Source organism: Leopardus geoffroyi, chromosome D3 (genome assembly GCF_018350155.1).
Source record: "Leopardus geoffroyi isolate Oge1 chromosome D3, O.geoffroyi_Oge1_pat1.0, whole genome shotgun sequence".
In the NCBI taxonomy this organism is placed as follows: Eukaryota; Metazoa; Chordata; class Mammalia; order Carnivora; family Felidae; genus Leopardus; species Leopardus geoffroyi.
Genome location: NC_059339.1, coordinates 55,923,378 through 55,947,569, shown reverse-complemented (window position 1 = coordinate 55,947,569; position 24,192 = coordinate 55,923,378). Strand labels below are relative to the sequence as shown.

Here is a 24,192-nt window from a genome sequence, read left to right as displayed (position 1 = left end):
TTCTATTATTTCAAGCCACAAAGTTTGCAATCATTTGTTATAATGTCCGTAGGAAACGAATGCAGGGAGTTTCCGGGAAAAGTCTCTTTACTCAAACAAGAGGCTCATGGGGAGAAGAAAAAAGTTGATGGACAAGGAAATGGCAAAAGGTTCCATGTGGCTGGGGCACAGGTTGAGTGGTGAGTCAACTCCCAAGAAGAGCCTGACGAGGTAGCTGGGCTCAGCGTGCTATCACCGGAAGCATAGAAAAGCAGCAGATGCTAGACTGTGTGAAGGACCAGGTCAAGGGAATTGTGAGTGGAGAAGCAAAACCATTCTCTGAAAACAGGTCTTTGTTTTCTTTTTACATGCTACAGACGATGGCCTTCTTTTTCTGCATGTGTTGGCTAAAGTGAATTGTCTGCTTCCTGTTTTGTGATTGTCCACATTCCCTGGGGATTCTGCACCACCTACGCCCAACTGCTGCCCTTGCTCTTGGGGTAGTTCAGACTCCCCGAGGGGCAGGCAATGAGCAGGAGAGAGGGCTTCTCTGACAGGAGAAATCAGCTTGTCACCCCATCGCCCTCAGTGTGAGGAGACTGCTTGCTACTCTGTTTCATACAATCAAACGTTTGGTGCACAATTTGGTCCTTTTTACACTCTATGCCCTGACCTGAAATCCCATCTTCCCCGCTAATGTCACCTTCCAAAGAGGGGCGTTTTAAAGTGAAATTTCCTTTTTCAGGAAGACCCTGTCCCCTTCAAACACTGTCATCTCTTAGCCAACACAAGTTCCTAGAACCCAGTCCCTCACTCTGGACGTTGACAGGGGACAAACGGACTGTGATGAACTACCCTGTCAGCCTGCTCCGATGACACATATGCATTCTAACGGGGACCCTCTGGAGACGCAGAGTTTCAGACAACACAGGAGGCAGCTGATGCAGGTAGTTTTGGATCGAGGAGCATAGTGACCTGGCAGGAGCTGATCTTTGGAGCCTCATCTACTTTGAATTCAAAATCCACTACCTGCTGACTGCATGGCCTTGAGCAAGTTACTTAACCCCCCAAACCTCAATTTCATCGTCTAAAAATAAGGGTAAGAGTCGCACCTACCTAACAAAGCAGCCGTGAAAAATAAGTAGCTAACGTATAAAGACAACCTAATGTGGAGCCTGCTATGAATCACTGTGGTTCTTAATATTTCAGAGCAGGGGTTCTCAACCTGGATGCTACTGACACTTTGGGACAGGTAAATTCTCTCCTTTAGGAGACTATTCTGAGCACTGTAGGATGTTAAGTAGAATCGTGACTTCTACTCACTAGAGGCTAACAGCATTCCATACCTCCTCCATCCCCGAGACATGACAATACAAATGGCTACCAATATCACCAAATGTTCCGTGGGGGGCAAAATTGCCCACGGTTGAGAACCACTGCTTCAGAGTCAAATGGCAGGTCTTTGAACACCTCTTAATAACAGTGGATGATGATTTTCTGCCTTGCCTCGATGTGGGGTAGAGTCCACACAAATGATTTGGTTATGAGTAATAACATTTTTCCTACTTCAGTAAAAAACTATTTTTTTCCGAGCACTGAAGCCTGTGTGTCTTGTCTGGTGTGCTTCTTCAAATTTTCCTCTCTATGGGCAAGGGAGGTTGAAACACGTTGTGAGGGTGGGATCTGACAGTGGAATCACTTTCCAACACTGGCATTCCTTTGTTATCTTATTTTCCTCCTTAAACACTCATACCCATCTCGCTTCCAACTCAATAGGATGGTCATTACTATTTTCATGAAAAATGTAATGTCCCCCTCCTCCTTTTCTTGAGTAATATACTTAATGAAGGGGCAACATTTCATCCTGGGTGTTTGGAATCCCAGGCTTACAACCAAGTAACCCAGTTAGAACAGAATGGCATTGTAAGGATGCACTTTGATTTGCTGGTTGTGTTTTCTTCAGAAGGCATCAGGCAGGAATTTTTTATTTTGTGGGGTGATTTCATCATCCAGCTAAACGTGCTCTTAAGTCTACCCAGTTTCCCCTTGCTTCTACATTTCTTTAAATTTTTTTTTTTTGTAAATGTTTACTTATTTTTTGAGAGAGAGAGAGAGAATGAGCAGGGGATGGGCCGAGAGAGACGCACAGAGAGCTGTCAGCACAGAGCCCAATGCAAGGTTCAAACCCAAGAACCATGAGATCATGACCTGAGCTGAAGTCGGATGCCCAACACACTGAGCCACCCAGGTGCCCCACTTCTACGTTGCTTTTTAAAACACTGGCCTTTCAGGGGTGCTTGGGTGGCTCAGTCAATCAAGCATCTGACTAAGGCTCAGGTTTGTGATCTCATGGTTCGTGGGTTCGAGCCCTGCATTGGGCTCTGCATCATGGAGCCTACTTGGGATTCTTTCTCTCCCTCTTTCTCTGCCCCTGCCTCCCTCTCTCAAAATAAATAAACTGAAAAAAATAAAATAAAAGGGAAAGAATCCGTTTCAGAATCCTAAAAACTTCAACTTGAAAAAGGTAATACTACCAAAGAATTGAATAAACACTGAAATATTTTCCTCCCAAAACTGATCGAACAGAATCTAAACATTTAGAAAAAGCTGTTTGAGAAAGTGGGTCCTAGCAGACATTTCATTCTGTATTCTGTAAAAAGTGTATCAAAGACGTTAGGCTCTGGTCTTGTTGCTTTTCCAGTCATTCTCCTTTCCCCTATCAGACCATCTAGAAGAACATCATATTAAATGCTAATTTTCATTTTTATGATTTAATGAGCTACTTCTGAGAAAGCTACTGTTTCGCCAGCCCATTAGAAATGTCTGGAATGGCGAGTGCTGAATTAAGCCTTAGGTCACCCGGCTGAAAGTAATGTCAGTGTTTCCGTTATTCATTTATGTTCTTTAGCCCCTCGGACACACCTCCACTGGTTACTAGGCAACCACAGCTTCCTGCAGTTAGTATACATTAAGCATGAACTCTATGCGTGAGTATGGAAAGGATCTGAATATTCGAATGGGAAGGCAATCATGAGCTGCACCGGACTATTATCTTTGTTATTAAGTAAGACAAAATGTGGGGAACTTCACTATTTGTCAGAAAGTGGATTAATAATATCTTACCGAAAAGCTTTCACGCTTACAGGTGCACCCGTACACACAATAGCCTCAGAGCTGGCGGATATGGAAAACCTCAAAGGAGTCCTCTTTAGGAGATGGAGAAATCCCTGTTAAGAACTGTGTTTAGGACAGGAATCTGTAAGCCCTGCTTCTTAGGCCCTTTCATTCCTTGTACGGTGGGAAGGGAGAATCTAGGAGAGAAGGGGAAGGGTTTTATATCGGGATAATTTTACCACTGTACTTAAGGTCTGCCAATGTTCCCTGCCCAAGGAGAATTCAAAGTGCCGTGGGGACGTGCCAGCGATTCAGGTGGGGGCGTGCTTTGTGTTACTCACGGCGGCACTGTTGGCCACGTAGGAGGTGTGTGAACTGAGCGGGGCTGTATCCGTGCCGGATAAAACAGAACTCTACTGAATTGAGGTCATGAGAGGCTCATTTGCAGTGGCTGAATTGGGAAGAATGTAGTCTTATCTGGTGATGAGGCTTTTTTATCTTCAAATGTGCCTTTCGTGGATGCTGCTACTCTGGGAAGAAATTCAACTTCGGAAGGGAAACCATGTGATACTACAGTTGTTGATATATATTAGGAAAAGGTGGTGTAATAATAAAAACATGCTCTTAGAAAAAGACAGCCACCCTACTTATCCATGCAACTAGAATTGGAAGAATAGTATGATACACACACATAAACACAGAAAAAATTCCAGCCTACTGTTATGGAATTGTAAGGAATGATAGAAAAGAGAGCTACATTATTCATCTATCTTTGATCATTTGAAACTATCAGATTCACTGTGTAACATTTTCCTGAAATAAACTGTACAGATTTAAAAGTCAGGTTTTGAAAGTTACAAAAATCAACTGATGGTTAAAATACAAGCGCAAACCATAAGCTGTCACTCACACGAATGCACTAACATTAAAGCACATTACGATGAACTTTTGTAAACACACCATAACCCTTAGTTTTTGATAGGAAAGCGTTGTTCCATCCATTCTTGTGATGATCATGGTTTTAAAAATCCTGCTTACGTAAAGGTAAATAGCATTCTGCAAACTCTTCTGGGAAATTAAAGGGGAAATCAGCACACAAAAGAGAGAACTCAACAGGCAGGGCCATAACCGGGAGCTGTGAATAGAAGTCTTAGTTTTTTTAATATATATATATATATATATATATGTATATATATATATATATTTATATTTATATATATTAAGTATATATATATTCTATATATATTATACTTCTATATATATTCTATATATATATACTTGTATATATATTCTATATATATATATACAAGTATATATATATTATGTTATATATATTAAATATATATAAATAAATATATTTATATATATAAATGTATATATATTTTATATATAAACTTATATATATATTTTATATGTAAACTCTTTCTCACTCTGGAATATTAACAAGTTACCCACATAACAGTAGTAGACCAAAGACACAGGCCTGTCTCTTTTTGTTTTAATATACGGGGTATTTATAGATCGCACTATTTTACATTTTTCTAAGAAACGAGTACTTGCAATCACTTTAGTTGCCATTTTTAGCATCACATTATGCCTGTCAGCACCTGGACTATTTTGGTATTCCCATTAAAGGGCCGTTTATGGCTTTTGTGCTCCGGCTTCACACACGTGCACACCAGACAATACGCAGGATGTGAGCCAGGAAGACATTTCTGGTTTTGCTCAGCCATATGTCCAACACCTAGCAAAACTCCTGATAGTTCTCAATAAATACTTGATGAATAGTAAATCTACTTCTTTGTTTTGTGAATCAAACCAAATCAACCTTGTTTTCTGAGTCTTTTCTTACATCTAGAAACTTCTCCTGGAGGAAAATAAGATCAAGAGTATAGAAATACTGGCTCATTTGTTGTATGATGGACAGGAGTTTGGTGGTAGGAGACTCAAATAGGTCCTCGTTGCAACTTTGCTGCTCATTGGGGGGGGGGGGGGCACTACTTAACCTCTTGGCCTCAACTTCCTCAAATGTAAAATTAGGAGTTGCTACGTGGCCCTGAAATTCATATGTTGAAATCCTAATGCCCAATGTGATGGTATCAGAATGTGGGAGGGGACTGTGGGGTTGATTGGGTCATGAGGGTGGAGCTCTCATGAGTGGGATTATAAAGAAGGCCTGACAGAGCTCCCTAGCCCCTTCTGCATGTGAGGACACAGACAGCAAGTGCCTGCTTTGAACCAGGAAATGGGCCCTCATCAGAATGAGACCACACCGGTGCCCTAATGTACTTCCCAGCCCGCAGAATTGTGAGAAATTTCATTCTTTATAAGCTACCCAGTCTTTGGCATTTTGTTACAGAGGCTTGAATGGACTAAGAGAGGGGTCTAGGTGAAATAATCAGAAATATCCTTTCTGATGCTTAAATTCTGTGATCCTAAGACATAATCGATGGCAAATCAAAGTAGGATATTACCTGAAATAACTATGCCTTATTTATCTCAGGCTCCCAGGTGCCTAGCACAGAGCCAGGAAACATTAAGAGATGTGTAATATATTCTTAAAGAGCAAATGAGCGAATGATCATTATAGGTATAAATGTGGCCTAAGCATCGTCAAAATTTTTCACCAGTGGAAGAAACCCTTCTCTATGGATACCGATATTTGCAATTAAAATGAAGTCAGAAGATTGCTGTTTGCAAATTTAGAGTTTTATTCATGCCAATTATTTTTCTTATACATGATAATTGAATAGTGTGATTTTTAGAAAAATTCAGAACACGTTTATGTACCCTCTTAAGAAGTGCTAAGCATGTCATTATGTCTACAGAATGATTAACTTTGTATCCAAAACAAATTTTTTATAATTAATTACAAATATTCATTTCATAAATATTTTTAAAGAGAAAAAAGAGAGACAGAAATCCTTGCCTTAAAAAGCCCCCAGCACTGGTGGTGATTCTATATAATGCATAGCCCTAAAATTCTATCAGTCGACAGCATTAGACATCATCTCCAAGCTTACGCTCACATCGATACATTAGGTTTTTGCATAGTCTCAGAACCACAAGGTGCTATATCGTTGAAACTCTTGTCGAACAGAAATATTGCTAATTTTAGCATCAACCTAAACATAAACTTATTTGCCAATGAGAAAAAGATCTGGAGACTTAAAAATAGCTTATTCCTCAGGAAGTACTTTAAATGGAAAATTCTAGCATTATCTTATATACATATTCTTATAGGATTAAATTGCGAGGTAGTGTGCTCCAGTGGAAAGATACAGCTTAACATTCTCATTCTGCCACTTAGCAGAAATGTGACATCGGCAAGTTACCTACACTCTTGGAACCCTACTATTCTTATCTGAATAAGAAGGGAAACAATAGCTAATTTGAGAGGATAATATGAAGTTAGGTAAGATAATGTTCATGGAGTCTCTGGATTGGTGCTTGGCACACCTCTGTAAGGTCCCCTTTCCCCTAAGGGAGCTCACCCTTTGCTTGTAATGCTGGATGAAGTGTTACGATCTTTACCACACTGGAAGCATCGAAGCATATCTCAAAATCCCGACCCTCCAGACTTCATTCAAAACCAGAAATGAAACTACTGTGAGCTTGGTATAGGCGAATCAAAGAGTGCATGTGTGCATGTGGGTGAGGGGGATTTGGAGAGGAGTGTGGGTGACGGGAGAGTCCAGGCAGAAAAACCAGCATGAGCAAAAGTAAAGGCTCAGAGAGCATGGCTTAGAGAGGGCAGATCACGTGATTCCTATGCTGGCAAAGACCAACCGATGAGGGACAACAGTAGGCCTCGAGACTCAAGAGGTCTGCTTGCTAAGGAATACACGAAATATTACTATATTTATTATATATTATATTTATATTATAAATATTATAACTTGCTAAGGAATATATGAAATAGATTTTGTTGATGGTGCCCCCAGCACCAGCTGTGATACTGGAGTGGCCCTAGTGTATTTAGATCATATTGGCTACTGTTTCTTGGGCTCCTACCCTGTACCAGGAACTGTGCTTTGTTGTTTATGGATATTATTTTCTAGTCTTCACAATAACTTATACATAACTTTTCAGGTTAAGGATCCGAGGCTCAGAGAGGTCAAGGAACTTGCTGCTCAAGGTTACATGTTCTTCAATGAAGCAAATGAAATAAAAGGAGAAATAGGATTTTTAAAGTACTCATTTCAGATAAAACCTTTAAAGAATGGAAATAATGAGATTTGAATATAAATCAGGAAGTCGATTTAGACAGTCACGTTTTAAAAGAAAAGGGAGAATAGGAATGTTGAAAAGGGAGAATTTGTGTTGCAAATGAGGCCATTCACGATTAGGGCGAGATCTCTTAACACGGGCATGTTTTGAAATGACGTAAGGTTTTTAATAATAAAAAAATGTTGCTCTGTGTTTTAAAGTTAATTGATGATTATATTACATGAGAGACAGTGAACCTCATAATTAAGTACTCAGGGTCTGAAGCCAGACTGTCCAGATTTGCATTTTTACCCCCCAACTTAACCACAGGCAGTTTATTTAACCTCCCTGGGCCCTAGTTTCCTTATCTTTAAATAAGGAAATATAATATTACTTATGTCATAGGATTGTTTAAGCCTGAAATGAAATATACGTGTATATAGAATATTGTTTGGCATAAAGTAAGAACAAGTAAGCATTAGGTATCATCGCTTTGGGCCTTAGTCTTTCTTCACCAACCATTTATTTAGAAGTTATCTACAGTGAGCCAAGGGCTGGGCCAGCTTCCAGGAATACCAAGATGGATTACAGATGATTTCTGCCTTTAAACACATTTGATTTTTTCCAATATCCTACTTTGTGGCTCAGCAGAAATACTACTGACTACATCTTGTTTAAAGCACTTTCCTGAACTATTTGGGCAGCAGTAATTTAAAATCTCCATTGACAATGTTGCTCATTAGTGTAAGGACTCACACCTCCACTCCTCCTACCCTTCCTCCAACATGAGGAGGGAGGGGTTCAGCCTGAGCTATCTTTTATGACATGTGTCCCTTGACCCACCAGGCAACGTTATGAAGTTAGTGAGGTTATTTCAATGGGTCCCCTCCTACTTATGTGAACCAAACCTCCAGAAGCTGAGTTTCTGCATCACTCCCTCAGGAGTCTCTGGCTTGCTAACTCATTAGACTTTTGTGTGATGTAGTATGCATTATTAATGGATGCATTTCTTTCCCTGAGAGTTTTTTTTTTTTTAAATATGGCTTTATAAAGCCTCATTTCCATAAGCTGGAGAGAAATGTTAATGATTAGAACTTTCAGTGCTGCACTAAACTAAGGAAGGTTTGTTTTGAGAACATCAGTTATTCACTGCTTAAACCACACCACAAAGCTATTCACCCCTGTGTCTCTCAATTTTAGGTTATCAAGGGATCCAAGTCATTCTGCTTGTAATGGCATTTTCACATTGTCTGAAAGGATCCTCAATTAGGCATTGCAGGTTTACCATTAACATTGTTTGAATAGATGAAAATTGTTGGTAGGAGGAACACCATGTCCTTTTGAATGTACCCACAAAACATTAAAATGGACAGATGAACAGTCACGATAACCTTGGAGAAAAGACTGAAAAGGAAAATGCCTCCATAAATAAGTGAGAAGGAAATGAAAAAGGCAAGGTACTTGCATTTAAAATAACCAAGTGAAGTGATTTTGTGAAAAGCTACTGTAATATCAAGGAAGCCCTTTAGAGTAGGATGGTTGAGACAGTGGTAAATTGTTTACCTGCCAAAAAAAAAAAAAAAAAAAAAAAAAAAGACACAATGTGGCATCTGATCACTTAGCATTCCCATATAGCCAGTATTTAATATAGGGGATGTGAAATGATCAGATCATAGGGCATCTTTAAGTAGCAAACTATCATTACTGAAAGAGAAAGGTCACATCCATAATCAAATAGATTAAGTCTAGACTTAAATGTGAACACAGGAATGGGACAGAGGCCCTAAGGAGCAGTTCTCATCTGTAGAGAAGTCTGTGCAATGTGAGTATTTAAAAAGTAACAATCATATTTGGTGCATACCTGATAATTTAAAAATCTTCCCATTAATTTGATACGTAAAATAAGAATATGACAATGACTTCCTCAGTAGCAGCGAATTAACGCTACAACGTTGTACAGCTTAGAACATGGCTTCAATAAGTTAAGTTAAATTTTTTTCAGTGTAGAAAAACCACCCAACTTTACATTGAACTTGAAATGCATTTCCTAAGAATCATTTTCCTTGGGAGAAGCAAGGAATCCCTGTTCTCTGTTTTCCCAAAAATTTTGGGAGACATTAATGAAGGATTTGTTGGTCAATTTCAATCTAACCAGAAATGAGAAAACACTCTAAATATTTTAAAAAGATGGAATTTAACCTAGAGAAATGGTTACCTGGATGATGGAAGAACTGAGAGCTAGACAGGGGATAGTGAATGAACTTGGAGATCAGCAGCAGGAAGCCAAAGGCATTACCACCCACGAGGTCTCAAAGGAGAAAGGGAAGAGGTGATATTACTGGAGCTCAGAGTTCAAGGTCACTGGGGAAGCTGGAGACAACGGGGTGAGTCTCAGGGCAGAAAATACAGCCCATAGGGGTCAGCTGCCATGGAACCAGTAGAGTAGGAGCAGGGAAGGAATGGACTAGAAGGCAAAAACAGGCACAGACCAGCAAAACTGGAAAACAGAGTTAAGTAAAGACGTTTCTCATTTTCATTTTATCCTCCAGAATGTTACACCAGACAAGTTGATTTACTGATATTTTCAAAGGGCTCTAAGTTTAGCTCCTGGGAACCGCCTTCAACAAACATCTTGTAAATAAACGAAATCACCATTTTAGTTCCACACGCAATCTCAATAAACCACATTTGCACACCCTGAAGATTGTGAGAGAATGAGCCCCTTCGCTTTGACGTTAATAAAAAGGATAAAGGAAGCAAGCATGGGTGTCTTTAGGATTAGATTTAGAAAGTGGTCATTGCTCTGTCAGTTGCATTGTTTTATTCAGAACTGTGAACAGAGGTTTATTCTGCTGTTCCGGAAATCACCACTCTTCAAAGTAGATAATAAAACCACACTTTGAAAGCTGGACTCAGGAGGAGGTGGAAAGCCACACAATTTCCTCCATAAGACCACCTCTCAATTCCTCCATTCCTTTCCATTCTGCTGATAAACGACAATGGCATATTGCAGACTAATAGTAAAGCACCGATTTGCAAGCCTTTGTCTTTCATAGCATGGAAGGGAAGTTATGAATGATGATGTAAAAAATATTTGTATCCATCCATTTTATGGCCAAGCAAAACAAAGCTTAATGTGTGTGAGCATGTGTGTGTGCTTAATCATACACAGCAGTTCAGAAACTGCACCTAACCTAAACCATGTCCTACTTTAATTTAAGCAGTATAAAATCTCCCCAGGGCAGCCTGTGAAATGTTAGCCTTGTCTCTCACACACAGACTTGTTAATGATCAAACTGTCACTACCATCATGAAATTTTCCCCCAGTTTATGCCTTTAGAACACAGTTTTGTCTTATTCTGGCTTATTACTCTGAAACTAAGTACTTTTGTATATTTAAAAAATTATGACCTTCAGAGTAGAATGGCATATGAGGCATTTGCTTCATAGGAACCAGGAAGAATGTTAGGGCATCTGTACCTCACACCTCACACTTCAGGTGATTTCTAACAGTAACAAAGCCACAAAAGGCACAGAAACCAAGTCTTTGTGTGGCACCTCACTAACAGTACAGAACATTGATAACATTTAACGCCGTTTTCTTTTCACGCAAAGGAGAGAAGCACTTTAAGGGGAAATAGTTCAATGTCCATCTTAAAGTCTTTGTTTCAGATGCACTCACCTAAAATTCAATGAAGAAACAGCATGAACTTTCCAAAACCATCTATTTTCTCTTCTTTGAAATGGCAGTTGACTATGGCATTTAAAGACTTTCCGAGCACTTCATCCAGGGATCGGTAAATCTTCATTTATCTGCAATGAGAAAACATGCTTTTGTTTAGCTAGGTAACTTGCACTTGCATGTTTCCTACAAACAAGAAGCCAGAATGGGCAGATCTACAACATACGGTATTTTTCAAATCCCCTCATACACTAGTAATGCTTTGTAATACTCAAACTCAGAATCTTGGTTTTCATTTACTCTAAGAAATATTTAGAAAAACGGACGTTGGTGCCAGAAGACACTTTACAGATGAGGAGGGTGAGGCCCAGGAGGGTGAAGTGACCGTCCAAGATTAAGAAGCTGGTTACTAACAGAGAGTGGCTTTGAACCTTGCGCTCCTGACATACTTCTCTGTTGTTAGTTGATTAAAAACCCAGAAATGCGAAAACATGGAATCTTCTGTGTTTTCCAAGTAGGTAATTTTCTGGAATATTGTGTCACCATAATTTCTACCAAAGCCAAGGAAATTAGAGCTGAGGTCAGAGTCCTCAGATGAGCATTTCCTCGAGTGGTTTAAGCCTGAGCAATCACAAGTAGAATGTCTACAAGAGAAGACTACCGCAAGGGCAACCTGACGTTATTTAATGATCCGTATGATTTATTAGGTTATGTAGTGATAACATAAATAACAAATAGTTCATAAAATTGCCTGTTAATATTTCTTCACAAAGCTGAATGATTTTCTAGTCTTGTGCCTTCTGGGAAAACTCACAGAAAAGAACTGAAAAGAGAGAGGTTCTAGATGGCACTTCCCAGAAGATTCCCCGGTGGTGACTCAGGCACTCTCTCACCATCTGCCATCAGCTAGTCTCTCTCACCAATCTTTCTTCTTCCCTTTCTCCATCTCCTTACCAACTTACAGGCTGGATGTTACCACCCCAGGTGCTGGACAGCTTGAAGCGGCAGGAAGCTGAAGCTCAGGAAAGCCCATGTTAAGATGAAGGAACGCAGTGGGGAGGGTGGAGATGGTAGAAAATAAAGGGGAGAAGGCGTCTGATGACAGTGGGGTAGAAAAGGAAGGGACAGGAGCCTACCTTCGCACCCCAGATGGGAGGGAGAAAGGTACCCTCTGTCTCCAGTTCCAAGCTTACACTTTCCCTCCCAAGTAACTTCTTCAAACCCAGTTATCAAAAAGGATTACAGTAATTATTTTAGCTCTCATGGTTTCTAGGATGCTATGATCTTAGGTTCCTAGAGAAAATTCTATACAATAACTCCCCCTTGCTGTAATCTAAGTTTTCAGATATATTCATTATTGCATGAGATTTATTTCACAGGAGATAAAGACATGTTCACTATCCAATTAACCCTTGTTCTGTGTCATATTAGACCCCAGTCATCTTTCCCTAAACTTGGATTCTTGGTACATACTTGGCATTCTTTGAATTAAATGTATTATTATTACAACAGTAGTGCTTTCAAACATTTTTGTTTGTTTTCTTCAAGTACATGCTACTTTTTTTTTTTTTTAATTGGGGTTTCTGGTGAATTAGACCAATGCATCTGGGAATAAGTTACATATTACAAATGTTCTCTCAGCCTCATGAATGCAGCTCTCCAAGCACCAGGATCAGGAAATAAATGGAAACCTTGCACAATCTTAAACACTTTTCTGTAAGACTATATAATGTGTGTATATATATGTATTACATATATGTGTATGATAAAGTTTATACACTTAGATGAACTTACGTCTAGCTATATCTGGCAATACAGAGTCACTCAAGAAATCCCTTGGTATTGTATTGGCCTGGGACTTCTTGGGATCATGCTGCTGGTTTTTGCACCGCCACCCGGCAATCTGGGGAAAAGATGTTTTGCATTTTTGGTTTTTGTCCACATCTCTGGATTATTCCAGACTGCAAGAGACTAGAGGGAGATGAGACTATGCTCAGAGGGAGATGCCGTGTTAAAGTACCCCGCAGGGCAGCTCAGGTTGCATGCCTTCATTGAGATCTATGACTCCAATAAAAGTTGCAACTTGAATGATACCTTGATTGGAAGCTGGCATTCGTGTTTGCTCTTCCTCCTCCACTAGAAATGGCCCTGTTTCAGCTTATATGTCTCACCCGGGCAGTGATCAAAAGCAGACGTCGAGTCTGGAGGCAGCCCTCTCCTTACCCCCCTTGGCTTCTATCCACCCCGCGACTACTTCAGAGTACACAGAGCTGAGTATCTATAATTCTTTCTACTCTGAGCCTGAGGGTGGCAGTCTCCCAAAGTGCCACTGAATTAAAGGCATCCATCCTTCTCTCTCCTCTTGCTGCGGCCCCCTGGACACTTGCAAAGCAAAAGTCTCACGTGAACACTGGGTGGGAATAAAAACCAGTACCTTTCTCTCTTCAAATTCTTCCTTAAATTCTCTGTCAGCTACCAAATTCTAGTTTCAGTAACTTGTGGCTAGAAATTAACATTTAGTGCCCGGAAATAAAATAAAATACCGTCTCCATCTTCTAGCTCCCCGAAAAACCTTCAGTCACCGCCTGGATTGAAGGTAGAAGTCGATATCTTGCCACAAGAGAAAGGAGTATTTTGTCCAATTGGGATGCCTTATTTTAGACATATAGGTTGGGTGGGAGTGGCAGGAAGCAGATTTTTGATTAATAAAATGAACCCCTCAACTCAGAGCACATAAAAATAGAATGGGCCATCTGAAAAAAGTAATTTTCAAACTAATGGTATCAACTTAAGTCTTGATAATCACTTAACGACGGTGGGATTTGGTAAAGCACACGCATTTATCACACAAGAATGGTGTGACCGGTCAGTGCCAACAGAGATTATGTGGGAGCCGGGTGAATATTAGACCGGAGTGGAGTTAATCACATTTTTTATTCCTATTTATGCCTTTACCGATCTTCCCACCCAAAACAGCACCCCTTCCTCCTTCTCTACTGCTTACTCTGATACATTCTCCTGCGTAGCACTTGTACTGTTATTATTTATTCATTGCTTGTCACTTCACATTAGAATATAAGCTCCCCAAGGGCAGGAGTTTTGTTCACTGCTCCCTCTCTGATGCTTCGAACACGGCCTGTCCCATAGTAGGCCTGCAGCACTATTTACCGCATGAATAATATACATAAATGGAGACTTCTCTTGTCTTATCAACATTTGATCCAATTTCCTCGTTCTTACCCCTATCAGTCGGCACCATTCTGAAGATGATTCAGTTGGATGCTTTAAAGGCTTTTATTCACACTGAAAAGACAAAGAATCCAAGCGGGCATTTTATCTTTCATTGCCGTGTAGGGGAAAGCTCGCCTGCATGTTAAAAGGAGGATTGGAGATGGCGGCCCCCAGGAGTTATTCTGTAGCCTTTTCTTCTTCTTCAGTTATGCTCGGGAGACTACAGTGCCATGAGTCTAGTTGACTGGATTTCAGAGGTTAGGATGGACCCCACAGTCAGATCACTGTAGTCACAAGGGGCAGGTTCTGTGTTCTGAGCAGCAGCTACAGACGAAGACCATAGACTTACAAATGGCGCTCCAGAGAAATGTGCACATGGAGAGCCACACTGCATTCAGAAACAGTAGAAACCTGGTCTTTTCTGTGTTTGACATTGTCTGTTAAAGGATATTGGCTAAGAATGATTAAAGTCACTTGCGAAACATCAGCTACTTGTCCAAATAATTTCTCAACAACTGAAATAGGTCCTGTTGTTTTTATGAGGGACTCTTTGTTGTCATAGTCACAAACGGCCTGCTAGGGTCTCATGCCAGGGCTGAGGCGGAGCTCAGGGTTCTGGCTACCCCTCTTCTGCAAACACAGCATCGGCCATATTCTCAACAACAAAGAAGTTGTAAGGGGAAGAAAAATAATTCCGAAAGGCACCTGCAGCATCTTCTAGTGTTGTAGAAAGGGGACTGAACTATCATTAGAAGTTGGGGTTTTATTTTTGTCTCTATACTAACTAGTTGGGCAAGTCATTTACTGTTAACTGAGTTTCAGTTTTCTCATGGTAAACAGAGAGCAATGGTCCTCAACCAGGGGTGATTTTATACCACCGCAGGGATATTTGGTAATGTCTGGAGAAAGTTTTAGTGGTAGAGGGAAGGTAGGTGCTACTGATATCTAGCAGATAGAGGCCAGGGATGCTGTTGAACACCCTATAATGTACAGGATAGTCCCCAACAAAAAATAATGATCCAGTCCAAAATGACAGTGGAGTGCCATTTAGAACCATCCAAACCCTGGTCTGGATGTCTCAAGTCCCTCTCAGTTCCTAACATCATTTGATAATTCTACCACTGGTCCCATCTAGACCTCTGAAGTTGCACAAGTTAATCCTAATTCCCCTTCTGAAGCTTCCTTCAACTCTGTATATGACATCGATCTCCTTCCTATACCTCCCAGCTCTATTCTTAGATGCCCTCCACCACCAGACCTTGATGTTTCCACACCAGCCTTTGAGTTCCTTCCTCATAGCACATGTGATCATGTAAAATTACCAGGGACTGCTTTTTCTCTCTGTAAGAGCATGTGCAACTTGAGGGCAGAGACTGTCTTGCTTATTTCTTCATCATCTTTAGCACGTCATCTATCCTGATGAATACTAGTCCTCCTATTTGTTTGAACGCGGCACCTGGGTGGCTCAGTCAGTTAAGCATTTGACTCTTGATTTGGGCTCAGGTCATGATCTCACCATTTATGAGATGGAGCCCTATCTTGGGCTCTGTCCCAAGAGCCTGCTTGGGACTCTCTTCCTCTCTCTCTGTCCCTCCCCCACTGATGCTGATGCGCTCTCTTCCTCTCTCTCAAAAGTAAACAAACTCAAAAAAAAAAATGTTTGAGTAAATGACTGGTGGTGGAACAATCAGCAAACATGAAGCTCAGCATTTTCTCACTTGGTTCCTACAGGAGGTTGTGGTGTAAACTTAGTCTGATCATCTCACCAGATTATGATCTACTGGCCCAAGAATGTCAAAGTGCCTTGGAAAGCTACAGTAAAATGGATGTGGGATAGTGGTCCTTGGACTGAATTGAGAATCCCCCCAGACACAATGATATTAGGTCAGAGTCAGGGAGAAGACTGCTTGGAAAGAGGCCTTTCTGGATGCCTTTTTTTATGTTTATTGTTTTATTTTTGAGAGAGAGAGAGGGAGAAAGCACACATGAGCACGGGGCGGCAGGGAGAGAGGGGCACAGAGGATTTGAAGCAGCTCCGTGCTGACAGCAGTAAAAGCCTGATGTGGGGCTCAGATCGTGACCCGAGCTGAAGTCAGACTTTTAACCAACTGAGCCACCCAGGCACCCCTGCCTTTCTGGATGCTTTAAAGCTGGAGACATGGTCCTCAGGGACACTTTTGGGCACCCTCTCTGTTCCAAGGATTTGTTCGCATTGACAGAGAGTTTAGTTTGAGAACTAGGCAGGTCTTGGCTGTTTGTACATATTTCCTATTAAGGGCATAGACTGTTACTTCAAGCTCCTAGGATCAAGAGGCTGTAGCCGTGGGACAGTCTAACTGTTCAGCTCCAGCGTGGCCCCGTCACAGAAGGGCAAGATCACACAGCCTGGTGGACTCTTCCCACAGGGGATTCTAGGTCCCATGGGAAGCCCTACTGAGACTGGCTGCATCTGTCTCTCTGAAGTTTTTATGTCTGTCCAAATAATCAAAGCAATTAATCTAATTTCAGAGGGGGGGTGTGCACCTGTCATTTCTTTCCCTCAAATTACAGCCTAATGGTGGCAGAAACATGGGCTGTACTTCACGACTTAAGAAATATAGGTATGTATCCAGGGAAAGTAGAGTTCCCGCCATGCTGTCCCTCTCAGTCACCTGCTTTAACCCTCCCTAGAACACATAACAAGACGGCAAGAGGAGATTCCAGAAGGTGTAAGAGAACGGCATGGTATTCAGCTTCACTCCTGATATTTCACCAATGGACAAGGTTAAGAAATCATTCTTCCTCACTTAGGCTAAAGTAAGATAAAACGGAAAGAACAACAACATTTGGACAAAACAGCTCTCAGAAGGAATGGACATACGCATTCAGCAGTGAATGTAGAATGACTTTACACCGTGAAGCCAGAGGCCTGCTGACATTCAGAGCCTCTTAAATAAAAACTATGGTGACTTGCCTGTCAACATCAGTTCAGCTGGGTATTCAGTCCACTGTTTTAAAGGTGCTGAGAAGGAAGAAAGTGGTTTATAAAGAATTTCTCAGTTCTGTTTTGTGCACAGCAGTTTTTTCAGAGGAACTGCCTTTGTGTTTCTTTTTTTCTGTTGTATTTTACTCTGAGGATAAGGCAGGTACTTACCCAGATGATATCTGCCTTTTATTTTTTTCTTGATTATTAAAATGTTCATTTATTTTTGAGAGAGAGAGAGAGACACAGAGCATGAGTGAGGGAGGGGCAGAGAGAGAGAGAGACACACACACAGAGCATGAGTGAGGGAGGGGCAGAGAGAGAGAGAGACACACACAGAATCCAAAGCAGACTCCAGGCTCTGAGCTGTCAGCACAGAGCCCGACGTGGGGCTTGAACCCATGAACCTTGAGATCATGACCTGAGCCATTGGCCACTTAACCAACTGAGCCAGCCAGGTGCCCTGACATTTGCATTTTAAAAAGATGTCCCTCACCCTGTATGTTTAAGGACTTGCACTGCACCTGGCCTGTGCTGCTCAAAGAGGAGTTCAATCTCTAAGAATTCACTTGAGTGCCATAACTGTTTTCTCTTTAAAAAGAAGACATTTAAAAATAATTAGCCAAATGCTAGTATGTATGAATAAACGAGTTTAATATAAATGAATCAAGAGATGGCTGGAAACTTACAAAGTCATTTTGATAAAGTAACTTTCTTTTTAGACAATGTGGAACATGTAATAAATTAGAAAGAAAGCTAATGTTACCCACACTACACTACCCAGAGGCAATCCCTGCGACGATTTTATAGATTTGCTCCCAATTACATACATGCATATATGTATTTGCACACACAAATACAGACACAGAGTTTTTAATGCAATTAATGGATTATAAACTATATATGATTTTGTTTCAAGTTTTTTGTTTGTTTTACTTTTTGTATCCTATGATTAATGATCCAAACATATTCAGGATAAATACTTCTCCCTTTTTGGCTATGAGATTATTTTATCAAACTTATTAGTGAAAGGATATGACATATATGACGATAATGGGACATCTGTACTCACTAAATGATTCTTTAGTTTCTTCCAGTACTGTAACACACTCACATTCTGCTACATTTCAGGTAAGGCAGAACTTACAAGTTCTTATAAGTTCTACATCATTAGTAGAACTTATTTTGTTATGGAAATCTCTATTGCACAAAAGCCATGCATCCCAAAATATCAGATAAAGAGGAGTCATTTTCCCAGAATTCACATTTGAAAAGAGCAATTATCTCATACTGTATCTTTTAAAAAAATAAAATGGCAGGGGCACTTGGGTGACTCAGTTGGTTGAGCGTCTGACTTCGGCTCAGGTCATGATCTCACTGCTTGTAAGTTCGAGCCCTGCATCAGGCTCTGTGCTCACAGCTCAGAGCCTGGAGCCTGCTTCGGATTCTGTGTCTCTCCATCTCTCGGCCCCTCCCCCGCTCACGCTCTGTGTCTCTCTCTCAGTAATAAATCAACATTAAAAAATTTTAAAAATAATAAAATTGCAAACTAATGAGTATCTCATGTGCTTACAAAAACAATCACTAAACTTCAGCATCTCAGGTCTTCTTAGATAAAAATCTCCTTTCACGAATAAAGTAGAACAACACACAAGTAAAACAGTATAGTCAACAAGCCCTCCATAGTGAAGACCTCATTAAAACTTTAAATTCTCCATGTTGAAATTAATTCCAAGTAGGGCATAAAGATGAACATACTTTTGCTGCCCAGGAAAAAAATTATTTACCCAAGATCAGTCTGTTGTCTCTTGTGTCACAGTATACCTGCCAGTTTGGTCAAAAAGAGAATTAAATTGAACTTGGAAGGTTAAGTCAAAATGTGCCAAAGTTTCATTCAATTAATTTTTAAGAAGACAAACTTTTAATTAGCCACATGCAGGTATATCATAGATTCTACTGAAATCTCCCTGGGGATACGTGACCATCGGTATCTTGCTCATATTTTCTGTTCATTCATTTGCTAAAGTGCTGCACAGTTCTTTTTTTTTTTTTTTAATTTTTTTTTTCAACGTTTATTTATTTTTTTGGGACAGAGAGAGACAGAGCATGAACGGGGGAGGGGCAGAGAGAGAGGGAGACACAGAATCAGAAACAGGCTCCAGGCTCCGCGCCATCAGCCCAGAGCCCGACGCGGGGCTCGAACTCACGGACCGCGAGATCGTGACCTGGCTGAAGTCGGACGCTTAACCGACTGCGCCACCCAGGCGCCCCAAGTGCTGCACAGTTCTAAGAGATTAATGATACGAAGTGTTTGACGTGAAATGTGTTTGTTTGATTTGACCGTGATGTAAAGATCAAGACAAATAAAAAAGAAGAAAGGAAAGAAGGAGTCCAGGAAGGAGGGAAAGAAGTAGGTCATGAAACTGGATATAGGGGGAAAAAACCAAAATTAAAAAAAGATTTCCTAGGACCTTAAACCAGTTACATTAGTGACAATAAAAAAGGACATGGCTGAATAGAGGAGTATGTGAATCATATGGACGGGTCTTTTCTTAGACAAAGAAATACTTTTTCTGGAAATCATAAGGAGAAAGAAGGATCTAATTCTGGGAATGGATGTTCGGGGTTTGCCCTTCAGTGCTGTATTTCTACCTTGATTGATGGCTTTGAATGTGCCAAATGTCTTAGCAGCCACCTGAGGGCTACTGAGAACCTCACTTGCCATTCACATCTGACTTAGAGGGGATAAGTATCTTTTACGAAAATGAAGATAAAAGACACAGCATTTAATTTGATATCAGTAAGGTGCCATGACACTTGGAAGTTAAAAAGAGAGATGACTATATGCTACATAATAGGTTCTCAGACTTTTTGTTCTGAAAACCCCAAAGTGCTTTTGTTTATGTGTTATATCTATCAATATTTACCTATTAGAAATTGGCTTAGAAATTTTAGAAATATTTATAAACTTATTTGTACAACAATAATAAATCCATTAGATATAACATAAATAGTATCTATTGTTGGGGCGCCTGGGTGGCGCAGTCGGTTGAGCGTCCGACTTCAGCCAGGTCACGATCTCGCGGTCCGGGAGTTTGAGCCCCGCGTCGGGCTCTGGGTTGATGGCTCAGAGCCTGGAGCCTGTTTCCGATTCTGTGTCTCCCTCTCTCTCTGCCCCTCCCCCGTTCATGCTCTGTCTCTCTCTGTCCCAAAAATAAATAAATGTTGAAAAAAAATTAAAAAAAAAATAATATCTATTGTTAATAAAATAGCAATATTTTTCCAAAACCAAAAATACAGTGAGAAGTATGGCGTGGTTTTCACATGTTTGGAAATCTCTTTAATGTTTGGCTTCATAGAAAGAAGATCACTGGATTTTCCTATCTGCTTCTGCATTTAACCTATTGCAATATGTTGTTTCAGCTGAAGAATATGAAGAAATTCCAAACTTACAAAAGTCTGCAGTTTTTTACAATAATTTCTTTAATGTTTATTCATTTTTGTGAGAGAGAGAGAGAGAGAGAGAGAGAGAGAGAGAGAGAGACAGAGCACACGTGGTGGAGGGACAGAGAGAGAGGGAGACCCAGAATCCTAGGCAGGCTCCAGGCTCTGAGCTGTCAGCACAGAGCCTGACACAGGGCTTGAACTCATGAGCCATGAGATCATAACCTGAGCCAAAGTCACATGCTTAACTGACTGAGCCACCCAGGCGCCCCTAAAGGTGTGCAGTTTCAAAAGGTAGTATTTGATAGTCTTTCAGATGACTGGATAGTTTTCTTCAAAAGACACGGAAACTCAACAAGCAATTGCTTCTTAAAGGTGAGTTGCAGTGCGGAAACTGAGCCGTATCGATGAACTTTGCATAGTCCATTACACTAAAATTCATTATCGGTCTCGTATTTTGTATAGAGCTTTTTACTCTTGTATGATTTTATAACATCGATTAGTAGGGAAGTATTGGCTCACTGAGTTATACACATCTTCCAAATGTTGATGCTTTTCAGTTTTAATGACAAAAAGTCCTATTTGTTAATACTGCCATCCATCTCATGAGGGAAGTCTTTTTTAGGTTTTGGGAAGCTGTCAAGCATACAGGGGCAAGTGCAAGCTTTCTAAAATTCTTTTTTTTTTTTTTAACATTTATTTATGTTTCAGAGACACACACATGCACACACACACACACACACACACACACACACACACACAGAGTTTGAGTGGGGGAGGGGCAGAGAGAGAGAGAGAGAGAGGGAGACACAGAGTCCAAAGCAGGCTCCAGGCTCTGAGCTGTCAGCACAGAGCGCGACGCGGGGCTCGAACTCAGGGACCGTGAGATCACGACCTCAGCTGAAGTTGGACGCTTAACCGACTGAGACACCCAGGCGCCCCTCCCAAAATTCTAAGTTTTACTTTAAAGTTTGAATGTTATCATTATCAGAAAATACTCTTAGTTTTCTCTGAAGTGACGGGCTCACTTCATTCATTTTCAAGGAAATCCGTGCCAAGTACCATGTCTGGATAACCATAGTCCGTCTGCCCGTTGTTCTTTCAAGTAAACATGTTGTTCTATAAAAGGAGCGGCTAGTTCAGTTTGCACGCCAGACGATTTTACTTGGAGGCAGCCATTGTCTCTTAATATATTTCAAGAGCTTTTTATGTACACTTCCCCGTTCCTCACACAGAATATTAAAAAGAGGTGTACTTGAGTTTCAAGATTTAATTAGATTTTGTTGCTGTAGCTGATGCTTGCTTTGCTTTTTTTACTGTAAGTGCGTGGCACCGAAGAATATAATTACTACCAGGACACGCAGTGGCTGCTGCCTTGATTGTAATAAGGTTACAGTAAGTTTCACCCACCATTGCTTCTGTGTCATCAGTGCGAATGTCCACATGGTGAAAATTGCAAATAGTATGTTAGAGTTACTATTAAATAGTTTGACCTCAAGGATCCCCTGAATTGTCTTGGGGATTTCACTCTGAGAACCATTGCCCTAAAAGAAAGGGAATATAGTAAGGAGGCTGAGTGAAGCCTCTGTGATTGGACAGACTCAATCTCTGTGATATTGGGCAAGTTATATAGCCACTCGAAGCCTCATGTGCCACGCTTATAAAACTGGAATCACAGATCTTACCTCATAGGGTTCTTTCAAAGATTAAAGGAGATCACTCAGTACAGCACCTGACACACAGCAAACGCGACAGATGTTAACTATTATTGCTAATATTTATATTACCTCTTGTGGGTTTTTTTGATGTTTTTATTTATTTTTGAGAGAGAGACCACGCGTGAGTGGGGGAGGGGCAGAGAGAGAGGGCGTCATAGAATCTGAAGCAGGCTCCAGGCTGTGAGCTGTCAGCACAGAGCCTGATGCAGGGCTCGAACTCACGAGCCATGAGATCATGATCTGAGCTGAAGTCGCACGCTCAACCGACTGAGCCGGTCAGGCGCCCCATATTACCTCTTGGTTTGAAGATCAAGAAGCAATGAAGTGAGTAAATCCTTACATAAGCTGTACTTGTTGGAATTTGTTTATGCTACACCAATCCAACTTTATTTCTACATTTCCTCTGTGAGTACAAACTGCAGGCAGATATGTTCTTTCCTCCCACTATGTTAAGGCAAAGATTTGCCCTTCATATGCTGATTTTACAAATCCTTGTGTAGTCAATCATGGGAGCTATTTCTTGGCAGCTAGAGTTGGTGGTGACAAATGAGAGATGGTATTTTGACTGGGACCCATGATCTCCCAATCCCTTATCATGTGTGGGAAGCAGATAATACCAGTGGTTTGCACTACGATCAGAAAGCTAGGTCAAAAGGACCCCTTTTGCCAAAGACCCCATAGAACAAGCACTTGAGATATGTCTTTCCTAGAATGCTTACGCTTGCCCTAATCTCAGTCCTCTAGATTTTACCGTTTTGTGGAGAAAATTGAATCCAAGGAAATGGATAGTAAGGAGAAAAGGGAAAAGGAGGGGATTTACTTCAACAAAGGGCAAAGTGTGTGTATGTGTGTGTACATGTGCACACGTGTGCATGGATGTTGTACTCGAACAAACAGTACTTTGGCAGAGACTAAGTGCTGTAAAACTCTAAGCTCATAGGCCCATGTAAGTGATATAAATGGGGAAATAGGTTCGTATAAGTCAAGGCACCCTGTGCCTGCATAGTTTACCTCTATGCGTATGTTTTACTACCCCCAAAGAAATATGCTCTCTTACTTTCCTTGAAATTATAAGAGATTTTCTTGGTCTCTTTTTATTTTTGTCACTTTGGGTAGTGACTGGAGTAAAAAAAACCCAAGCTTTTTATAATAAGAAAACAACAATGCAAGCTTATTTATACGTGGCATATGATACTTGGTTTCAGTGTTGGGAAAAACAAGAGAATGGTAGTGATGGAGTTGAAATGAAGAGTGTGTGCCCTGTTTAAGGACAGCACCTCCCTCTGGCTGTGCTACGTAGAAGCAGGGGCTCAGGACGGCCACACCTTATTTTCATGTACAGGATGGAAATCCAGATTTTTGCATGAACTCTTCAAATTTATAAACGTTGCCTCCAACTGGATAGGACAAACGGAACACGTCTGTACGGTTTGCAGGTTGCCAAATTTTGGGTTTCTCCAAAGGTAATGATTGCATTTCCCTCCCATCTTAGGTGCCAATAAACTTGGCATTTGACTCACCTCCATCACCATTCACTGGGGGTTCAAGGGTGGTAATAGAGGGTAGAGAGGAGCCTCGATCTCCCCCTAGTGGTCAGAAAGTGCCAAAAACAACTAGCTGAACACACATAGTTCAGCTCCCAAGTATGCGAAACTCACTAAAATCAGCAAAGCCGACTTTGGCTATTCTGTGTGAGATGTGAATCATATGGTAATTTTAATGCTAGTGCAGATAAGGTTGTACAGACATATATAGATGACTACAGTGTGAAGGATCATCTTACCCACTAGCTAGAGCAGTATCTATTAGTCACTGGTTAATTTGATCCCAGTTTTAAGTATTTAATAGCAGCT

The 24,192-nt window shown here is 40.8% G+C and overlaps 1 protein-coding gene across 36 annotated transcripts in view; it reads right to left on the bottom strand.

Moving 5' to 3' along the window:
- The window catches only part of DTNA (dystrobrevin alpha), a 359,261-nt gene that overhangs the window by 179,048 nt on the left and 156,021 nt on the right, over positions 1 to 24,192 (bottom strand). For all 36 annotated transcript variants that reach the window (XR_006707706.1, XM_045458370.1, XM_045458369.1 and 33 more), the window contains exon 2: positions 10,985 to 11,115. The gene's annotated coding sequence lies outside the window, so the exon portion shown is untranslated. The remainder of the gene's footprint in view (positions 1 to 10,984; positions 11,116 to 24,192) is intronic.